Genomic DNA, 9,870 nt, shown 5'->3' with positions numbered 1-9,870 from the left:
TAGATCAGGCTTTTAATTTTTTGAACTATAATATTTCTTTTATGAATGTATATAGAATATATACCTTTTTATTTCACATGCACTGGTGTGTTTTATTGTTTTACCTTGATTCCATTCCGTGGAACCTTCCTACAAGTAAAATAAGTCCTTTTTGATACTTCAGAAACTGAGGTCCTGTGGAATGAGGTCTAAAATTGATTCTCTTCTTCCTGAGTTTGGTCCATGAAGATGTAGTTTCTTAGTAAAGGGTGATGCTCATCTTCTAATTCAGGAGTCGTTGATTTTGTCGTCATTGTTAATGGGGGTTTTTTGGGGGGTTGTCAGACAATGTGTGGGATCCTAGTTCCCCAACTATGGATCAAACTCATGTACATTGCATTTGAAGCACAGAGTCTTAACAACTGGACCACCAAGGAAGTCTCCGTTTTATATTCTCTGCGTTGAAACTGTAAATAGTGTTCACTAGATTATCTGTTATGAACAGTGTTGAAACTTGTAAATGTGTAATGTACATATCATTGGCTCCTGTACCAAATACTTTTACAAGTAGTTCTTTAAGAATGAAAAAAAGGCGACTGACTTACTTGCCAGCAAAACTGGATTCTTTCCAATCATTAATAAGGATTTATTGAATTGTTTTAATAGATTAGATTTAGAGAAAAATGTTTTAGTCACCAAGTTGTATGTGACTCCTGTGCCAGCGCCATGGACTATAGCCCACCAGGCTTCTCTGTCCATGGGATCTCCCAGCAAGAATACTGGACTGGGTTGCCATTTCCTTCTCTAGGGAATCTTTCCGACACGGGGGTCAAACCCATGTCTTTTGCATTGGCAAGTGGGTTCTTTACCACTGAGCCATCAGGGAAACCCTAAAGAACGTAAGTCTCAGTACATGGTTTCTTAAAAAGCTAGTTTGCTGCTGTTTGTTTATAGACTAAGATGAAAACCTGACTGAGGATTGGAGTGAACTAGATTCTGTATTTTCATTTAATCATGTACTTGTGTTTGTTTGTTTAACAAGAAGAAGATATTCTGCAAAGATTGTTACCAAACAGGAGCCTTAGGCCTTCTGGGAAGTTAGGTAAATTGAGATAGCACCAGCATTTGTGTGTGCTGTGTATGTGTGTATCTTTTTCCACCCTCTGTTTTTGTACCTATTAGTTGACTGCAAACAGAAGGCAAAGGGACCCAGTGTTCATCAAGGTGGGGACAAACAGTAAAGCACAAGTTGTGAATAAACATATGACTCCTGACTGCATGGTACTAACAGGCTGAAAGGAAAACATATACACAATTGCAAATTGTGAATATTCTGATAATACTTTGTATTATCTTGTCTGTTTTAAAAACTGTGGAAGCTCATTTTAAGTCAAATGCCACTAACAAAAAAATGTTTTAACTGTGCCTTTTTATTTTTTAATTTTTTTGGCTGAGCCACATGTCATGCAGGGTCTTAGTTTCCCAACCAGGGAGTCAAAACTGTGCCCTCTGCAGTGAAAGTGTGGAGTCCTAACCACTGGGCCGCCTGAGAAGTCCCTTCAGTTGAGTCGCTCAGTTGTGTCCAACTCTTTGCAACCCCATGAACTGCAGCACACTGGGCCTCCCTGTCCAACACCAACTCCCAGAGTTCACTCAAACTCATGTCCATCTAGTTGGTGGTGCCATCCAGCCATTTCATCCTCTGTCGTCCCCTTCTCCTCCTGCCCCCAATCCCTCCCAGCATCAGGGTCTTTTCCAATGAGTCAACTCTTCGCATGAGGTGGCCAAAGTATTGGAGTTTCAGAAGTCCCTTAACTGTGTCTCATTTTGTGAATTTTAATGTTTCAAAGTTTGTAGTGTGAAACCAGTCTGGGAACAGTTTAAATATAAGGCGAAACCTAGTGGGTACTGGATTGAATTTGTCAACTTTAATAATAGCCAGTTATTCTATCAGCACAGTGACTTTAAGAATAGCCAGAAGAATTGCAGTTTGGCAGCAAACTGTGGCTGAGCACAGGCAACTCCAGAGAACCAGGAAGCGGGCCTTGCTTTGATAGGGCCTGGGGGAGGGAGGCAGGGAGGCCTGGGGAGGGGCAGTAATAAGCAGCCTCTTTTGCAGAAAGAGGCCTCTCATTGGTTGGGTAACTACAGTTTCTGATTGGCTGGGCTCCCCAGGGGACAATAGATGGTTTCTTCCTACTGCATAACCAATAGGCATCACCCTCATCTCCAGATGTTTGAAGTAATTGGGTTCGAAGTGAAGCTGGCCAGTTGGACTGTAGAACTTTCCTCCTTGTCCTGTCCCCTTTGGTTTTCAAGGGCAGGCTTTACCAGGCACGTGGTATTACAAAAAGGATTGCCTTCTGTTTTTATGTTTTGGGGTGGGTTTTTTTCCTTTTGGCCACACTACTTGGTTTGTGAGTTCTTAATTCCCCAACCAGGGATCAAACCCAAGCCGTCAATAGTGAAAGCACAAAGCGCTAACCACTGGACCGCTGGGGAATTCCCAATTTTATATCTTTTAAAGCTTAAGATTTTGTGAAATTTGGGGGTTTGTTTAAAGAAATTAATGAGTTTATGTAGAAAACTGTAAGTGAGCTAATAGAGAAATTATATTTCACAGCATGTTTTGTTTTACTGCAACTAGATTGGTTAAACAAAGATGGTTTAGTATTTTGAAATGTAATAATGTGTTTAGTAGTCAAAATTCACATGGTCTTACATAATATCAGGATGAGTTCAGTTCAGTCACTCAGTCGTGTCCAACACTGCGACCCTGTGAACCGCAGCACACCAGGCCTCCCTGTCCATCACCAACTCCCAGAGTCCACCCAAACCCATGTCCATTGAGTCGGTGATGCCACCCAACCATCTCATCCTCTGTTGTCCCCTTCTCCTGCCCTCAATCTTTCCCAGCATCAGGGTCTTTTCCAGTGAGTCAGTTCTTTGCATCAGGTGGCCAATGTATCAGAATAACATTTAATAACAGTCCTGAAAACCTAAAATGGACTTTGCTTATCATGTTGAGGAAGAATTTTCTATCTACAACCAACAACAGACATTTCTAGAGACATGCCAATTAAAACAACAAGAATATGTCTAATATTGGTCTTTATTTAACGTGAAAATTCTTGGTGGACTCACAAAATAAGAGGTGTACTTTTGAGAAGGAAGAGAAATTTTGCATTTTTTAAATTTCTGTGCAGGACCACGGTAGTGTTCATTTATCTGAATCAGTCTTTCCCCTAAGTAAAAGTTTTAAAGTTCTGTGTGTTTCCTATATTTTGAGTAAGGTTAATATATAATAGATTTCGTTTACAAAGGGCTTCCCTGGTGGCTCAGACAGTATAGAATCTGTCTGCAGTGCAGGAGACCCAGGTTCGATCCCTGGAGAAGGAAATAGCAACCTACTTCAGCGTTCTTGACTGGGAAATTCCATGGACAGAGGAGCCTGATGGGCTACGTACAATCCATGGGGTTGCAAAAGAGTCAGACACAACTTGGTGAACAACAGAGAAGCCAAAATAAAATACACAGAGGCAAGTGACAAGAAATTCCAAGCCAGGGGCCTTGGTTTTGTGTCTTGACCCATGGGCAGGTTAATCTTCCCTTGGCTGCTGCTTTTGCCCAGTAAAAGCCTCTGGATCACAGACTCATCTACAGCTTGCACAATCTGAATGAGTATTTCATTCTGCAGTTTTAAGATTTGAGCCAGGGTCTCACATTTGTTTTTATTGGGTATTTTCCCTTAACTGTACACAGATAAAGCTTATGACAATTGCTTTTTGTTTTTCCTTGCTGGAAATATCAAATGTCACCTGAGGCATTTGGCTGATATGAATCTTAATGCATTTGTAGGTGAAAGGAAACCAGTCATCTTTCTTGGGAAACTGTATTAGTGTTCCCCTAAAGAAACAGAACCACTAAAAGATATTTACATATACAAAGAGATGAATTATAATGAATTGGCTCACACAATTAAAAAGACAGAAAACCAGAAATGATCTGCCTTCTACAAGCTGGAGACCTAAGAAAGTTCCCAACTGAGCCCGAAGCCTAAGAATCAATGGTGGAAGTCCAAGTCCTGAGAACTGAGGGAACTGATGGTTGGAAGTTCCAGTCTGAGGGAGGAAGATCAGTTCATATCAATCAGTCCAATTCACAGAGCAAACTCTTGTCTTTCTCTACTTGTGTTCAGACCCTCGACAGATTGGACTGTGCCCATCCAAACTGAACAGGGCAATCTGCCTTACTCAGTCCACCAACTCAAATATTAATCTCATCTGAAACATCTTCACAGACACACCCAGAAGTAATGTTAAGGCAAATACCCACACACGTGTAACCCAGTCAATTTGACACAAAATCAACCTCATGAGAACAGGGCTTTACATCTGTCTTAATCATCTCCTCACTTTTGTGTCTACTCCTTACTGCTAGTCAGCTTCACCTCTAATCCAGTTTCTCCCATTCATTAAGCTGTAGTTTTCTCTTTTGGAGTTATCTTCTTTGTATATTTATACTTCTTTTGGGTAACATTGATACAGTCCATGTATAAATGTTCTTGTTGGCACGCAACTTAGAAAAACCAAATACTCTGCTTAGAACATACTGTGCCTCAGTGAGAAGCAAGTTTATTTAAACCAGGATCTTATAATGTGATATACTTCAGATTTATCTTTCAGTAAGAAATAATGTGCTTAAATTTCCTAATTATATTTTTATAATAGGCTGCCAACCTTTACTCAGTGTTCTCATAAAATGATAACTATCAGGGAGTATCCCTGAAAATGAAAACCTAAAGATTATCTCTCATATAGGGGTAGGGTATCTCTTCCTCTCTCCATGTTCCTGCTTGAGTCCATAAAATACTGGCCATTGGGATTCCCTGGTGGCTCAGATAGTAAAGAATCCACTTGCAATGCAGGAGTTAGATCCCTGGGTCGGGAAGATCCTGTGGAGAAGGAAATGGCAATCCACTCCAGTATTCTTGACTGGGAAATCCCATAGACAGAGGAGCCTGGTGGGCTACAGTCCACTGAGTCATAAAACCTCAGACAGGACTGAGCAACAAACACTTTCATCAGATACTGAGGGTAGAAGAGCCTTGGCCATTTTGTTTACCTCCCCAAGGAAGACTGTTCTGTTGACATTCCTTAGAGGCATCTTCTAAGAGGTCCTCCACCCTATGACTTCCTCTTTTATTTGTGATCCAAGGACTGAGTAAGAGTGCTCTATATTCCCATAAGCTTGTTCTAAATGTGCTTCGGGGGAAGAAAAGCATTAATTTTATCTTCCAACCCAAGTTACGTTCTTTAATCTGTCTTAACCACTAATAGAGTAGGTAATCTGAACCTACCTGTCTTCTCAGTTTTATTCAAAACCCAAAGATGAGGTATGGTCATCTTTGAAATTTAAAAAGCTGAAATTTTGAAGACCTCGGGTTAAATGGGTTTGGTAGCATACATGGTTAGTTACCAATTCAGTATTCATGCTCTACTCTTACAAGAGCCCAGTTTTCAGGGGAATAGAAATGTGTCAAGCTCTAAAAGCTTTATTTTCCCACTCAGTTTGGTCTTATCAGGATCCATTTGGCCTAGTTCTGATTCATTTCAGTTCAGTCGCTCAGTCGTGTCCAACTCTTCACGACCCCATGAATCACAGCACGCCAGGCCTCCCTGTACATCACCAACTCCCGGAGTTCACTCAGACTCACGTCCATCGAGTCAGTGATGCCATCCAGCCATCTCATCCTCTGTCGTCCCCTTCTCCTCCTGCCCACAATCCCTCCCAGCATCAGAGTCTTTTCCAATGAGTCAACTCTTCGCCGTGACGTGGCCAAAGTACTGGAGTTTTAGCTTCAGCATCATTCCCTCCAAAGAAATCCCAGGGCTGATCTCCTTCAGAATGGACTGGTTGGATCTCCTTGCAGTCCAAGGGACTCTCAAGAGTCTTCTCCAACACCACATTCAAAAGCATCAATTCTTTGGTGCTCAGCCTTCTTCACAGTCCAACTCTCACATCCATACATGACCACAGGAAAAACCATAGCCTTGACTAGATGGACTTTTGTTGGCAAAGTAATGTCTCTGCTTTTCAATATGCTATCTAGGTTGGTCATAACTTTTCTTCCAAGGAGTAAGCATCTTTTAATTTCATGGCTGCAGTCACCATCTGCAGTGATTTTGGAGCCCAGAAAAATAAAGTCTGTCACTGTTTCCACTGTTTCCCCATCTATTTCCCATGAAGTGATGGGACCGGATGCCATGATCTTCGTTTTCTGAACATTGAGCTTTAAGCCAACTTTTTCACTCTCCACTTTCACTTTCATCAAGAGGCTTTTGAGTTCCTCTTCACTTTCTGCCATAAGGGTGGTGTCATCTGCATATCTGAGGTTATTGATATTTCTCCCGGCAATCTTGATTCCAGCTTGTGTTTCTTCCAGTCCAGCGTTTCTCATGATGTACTCTGCATATACGTTAAATAAGCAGGGTGATAATATACAGCCTTGACGTACTCCTTTTCCTATTTGGAACCAGTCTGTTGTTCCATGTCCAGTTCTAACTGTTGCTTCCTGACCTGCATACAGATTTCTCAAGAGGCAGATCAGGTGGTCTGGTATTCCCATCTCTCAGAATTTTCCACAGTTTATTGTGATCCACACAGTCAAAGGCTTTGGCATAGTCAATAAAGCAGAAATAGATGCTTTTCTGGAACTCTCTTGCTTTTTCCATGATCCAGTGGATGTTGGCAATTTGATCTCTGGTTCCTCTGCCTTTTCTAAAACCAGCTTGAACATCAGGAAGTTCACGGTTCACATATTGCTGAAGCCTGGCTTGGAGAATTTTGAGCATTTACTAGTGTGTGAGATGACTGCAATTGTGCGGTAGTTTGAACATTCTTTGGCATTGCCTTTCTTTGGGATTGGAATGAAAACTGACCTTTTTCCAGTCCTGTGGCCACTGCTGAGTTTTCCAAATTTGCTGGCATATTGAGTGCAGCACTTTCACAGCATCATCTTTCACGATTTGGAATAGCTCAACTGGAATTCCATCACCTCCACTAGCTTTGTTTGTAGTGATGCTTTCTAAGGCCCACTTGACTTCACATTCCAGGATGTCTGGCTCTAGGTGAGTGATCACACCATCGTGATTATCTGGGTCGTGAAGATCTTTTTTGTACAGTTCTTCTGTGTATTCTTGCTACCTCTTCTTAATATCTTCTGCTTCTGTTAGGTCCATACCATTTCTGTCCTTTATCGAGCCCCTCTTTGCATGAAATGCCCCCTTGGTATCTCTAATTTTCTTGAAGAGATCTCTAGTCTTTCCCATTCTGTTGTTTTTCCTCTATTTCTTTGCATTGATCGCTGAGGAAGGCTTTCTTATCTCTTCTTGCTATTCTTTGGAACTCTGCATTCAGAGGACCAACCCCAAGTCCAGGATGTCTGGCTCTAGGTCAGTGATCACACCATCGTGATTATCTGGGTTGTGAAGATCTTTTTTTACAACCAACCCCAAGTCCAAGGAGCAGTGGCTGCGCTGGTGCAGGAGGGCCTAGAGGAGCCATCCCATGTTGAAGGTCAGGAAGGGTGGCGGTGAGGAGATACCCCTTGTCCAAGGTAAGGAGGAACGGCTGCGCTTTGCTGGAGCAGCCGTGAAGAGATACCCCACGCCCAAGGTAAGAGAAACCCAAGTAAGACGGTAGGTGTTGCAAGAGGGCATCAGAGGGCAGACACTGAAACCATACTCACAGAAAACTAATCAGTCTAATCACACTAGGACCACAGCCTTGTCCAACTCAATGAAACTAATCCATGCCCGTGGGGCAACCCAAGATGGGCGGGTCATGGTGGAGAGATTTGACAGACTGGTCCACTGGAGAAGGGAATGGCAAACCACTTCAGTATTCTTGCCTTGAGAACCCCATGAACAGTATGAAAAGGCAAAATGATAGGATACTGAAAGAGGAACTCCCCAGGTCAGTAGGGGCCCAATATGCTACTGGAGATCAGTGAAGAAATAACTCCAGAAAGAATGAAGGGATGGAGCCAAAGCAAAAACAGTACCCAGCTGTGGATGTGACTGGTGATAGAAGCAAGGTCCGATGCTGTAAAGAGCAATATTGCATAGGAACCTGGAATGTCAGGTCCATGAATCAGGGCAAATTGGAAATGGTTAAACAAGAGATGGCAAGAGTGAATGTCAACATGCTAGCAATCAGTGAAATAAAATGGACTGAAATGGGTGAATTTAACTCAGATGACCATTATATCTACTACTGCGGGCAGGAATCCCTCAGAAGAAATGGAGTAGCCATCATGGTCAACAGAAGAGTCCGAAATTCAGTACTTGGATGCAATCTCAAAAACGACAGAATGATCTCTGTTCATTTCCAAGGCAAACCATTTAATATCACAGTAATCCAAGTCTATGCCCCAACCAGTAACGCTGAAGAAGCTGAAGTTGAATGGTTCTATGAAGACCTACAAGACCTTTTATAACTAACACCCAAAAAAGATGTCCTTTTTGTTATAGGGGACTGGAATGCAAAAGTAGGAAGGCAAGAAACACTTGGAATAACAGGCAAATTTGGCCTTGGAATACGGAATGAAGCAGGGCAAAGACTAATAGAGTTTTGCCAAGAAAATGCACTGGTCATAGCAAACACCCTCTTCCAACAACACAAGAGAAGACTCTACAGGTGGACATCACCAGATGGTCAACACCGAAATCAGACTGATTATATTCTTTGCAGCCAAAGATGGAGAAGCTCTATACAGTCTCAGATCATGAACTCCTTATTGCCAAATTCAGACTGAAATTGAAGAAAGTAGGGAAAACCACTAGACCATTCAGGTATGACCTAAATCAAATCCCTTATGATTATACAGTGGAAGTGAGAAATAGATTTAAGGGCCTAGATCTGATAGATAGAGTGCCTGATGAACTATGGAATGAGGTTCGTGACATTGTACAGGAGACAGGGATCAAGACCATCCCCATGGAAAAGAAATGCAAAAAAGCAAAATGGCTGTCTGGGGAGGCCTTACAAATAGCTGTGAAAAGAAGAGAAGCAAAAAGCAAAGGAGAAAAGGAAAGAGATAAGCATCTGAATGCAGAGTTCCAAAGAATAGTTCTGATTAATGACATGTAAATAGAAATCTCATACAGGGATTCTGGAGAAGCTATTCTTTTCAAATTAAAAACAGAATCATCTGTCTTGGGTCTTTTACTCTATATCCCTTCCACCTTCTTCCCTGGAACACAGATGGGATAACTGGAGCTAAGGCAGCTATTTTTTACAATGAGGAAAAGGCCAAGAGAATTAAAGACCTAGACCTTCACATTCTTAAGGTGTTTAACCAGTGCCAGCAACTGTCTTCTCCCGAACTTACTGTTCTGCAACAAAAAAATACTACTTTAGAACAAACTATAGTAAATTGCTTTTTGTATTATCTGTTGCCAAATGCCATTCCTGTGTGATACAGTTTCTAATGAAAGAGACCTCTTAGCCCCTGTGCTACAATATTATTCCTGCTTTGTTCAGTTGACTTGTTAAGGACAGGATAAATTGTAAAGGTAACAATTCTACACATTATTCGAGGTTTAAAATGGAATTTGGCCAGTCTATATATGTGACAAAGAGCCTATGAATTTATAGCTGGGCAAGTTGGTTGTCACAGTGTATCCTCCATTGCTTTAAGGGATGAGGCCCCTGTAAAAATGGGAATGTTCTACTTGATTAATCGTTTGCAGTGTATTGCTGAACTGACTACTCTCAGCAGGATTTTGAAGTGGTTTGGTAGATAGTAATTGATTATATTCATCTTTGAATAAGTATTTCCTAGTGGGATTATATTCCACTTTCATTCTGTTTGACCTTTCACACGTA

Source organism: Bos grunniens, chromosome 24, assembly GCF_055505025.1.
Source record: "Bos grunniens cultivar Pamir isolate PY7600 chromosome 24, Bosgru_T2T1.0, whole genome shotgun sequence".
Classification (NCBI taxonomy): Eukaryota; Metazoa; Chordata; class Mammalia; order Artiodactyla; family Bovidae; genus Bos; species Bos grunniens.
This window is presented reverse-complemented; position numbering follows the sequence as displayed.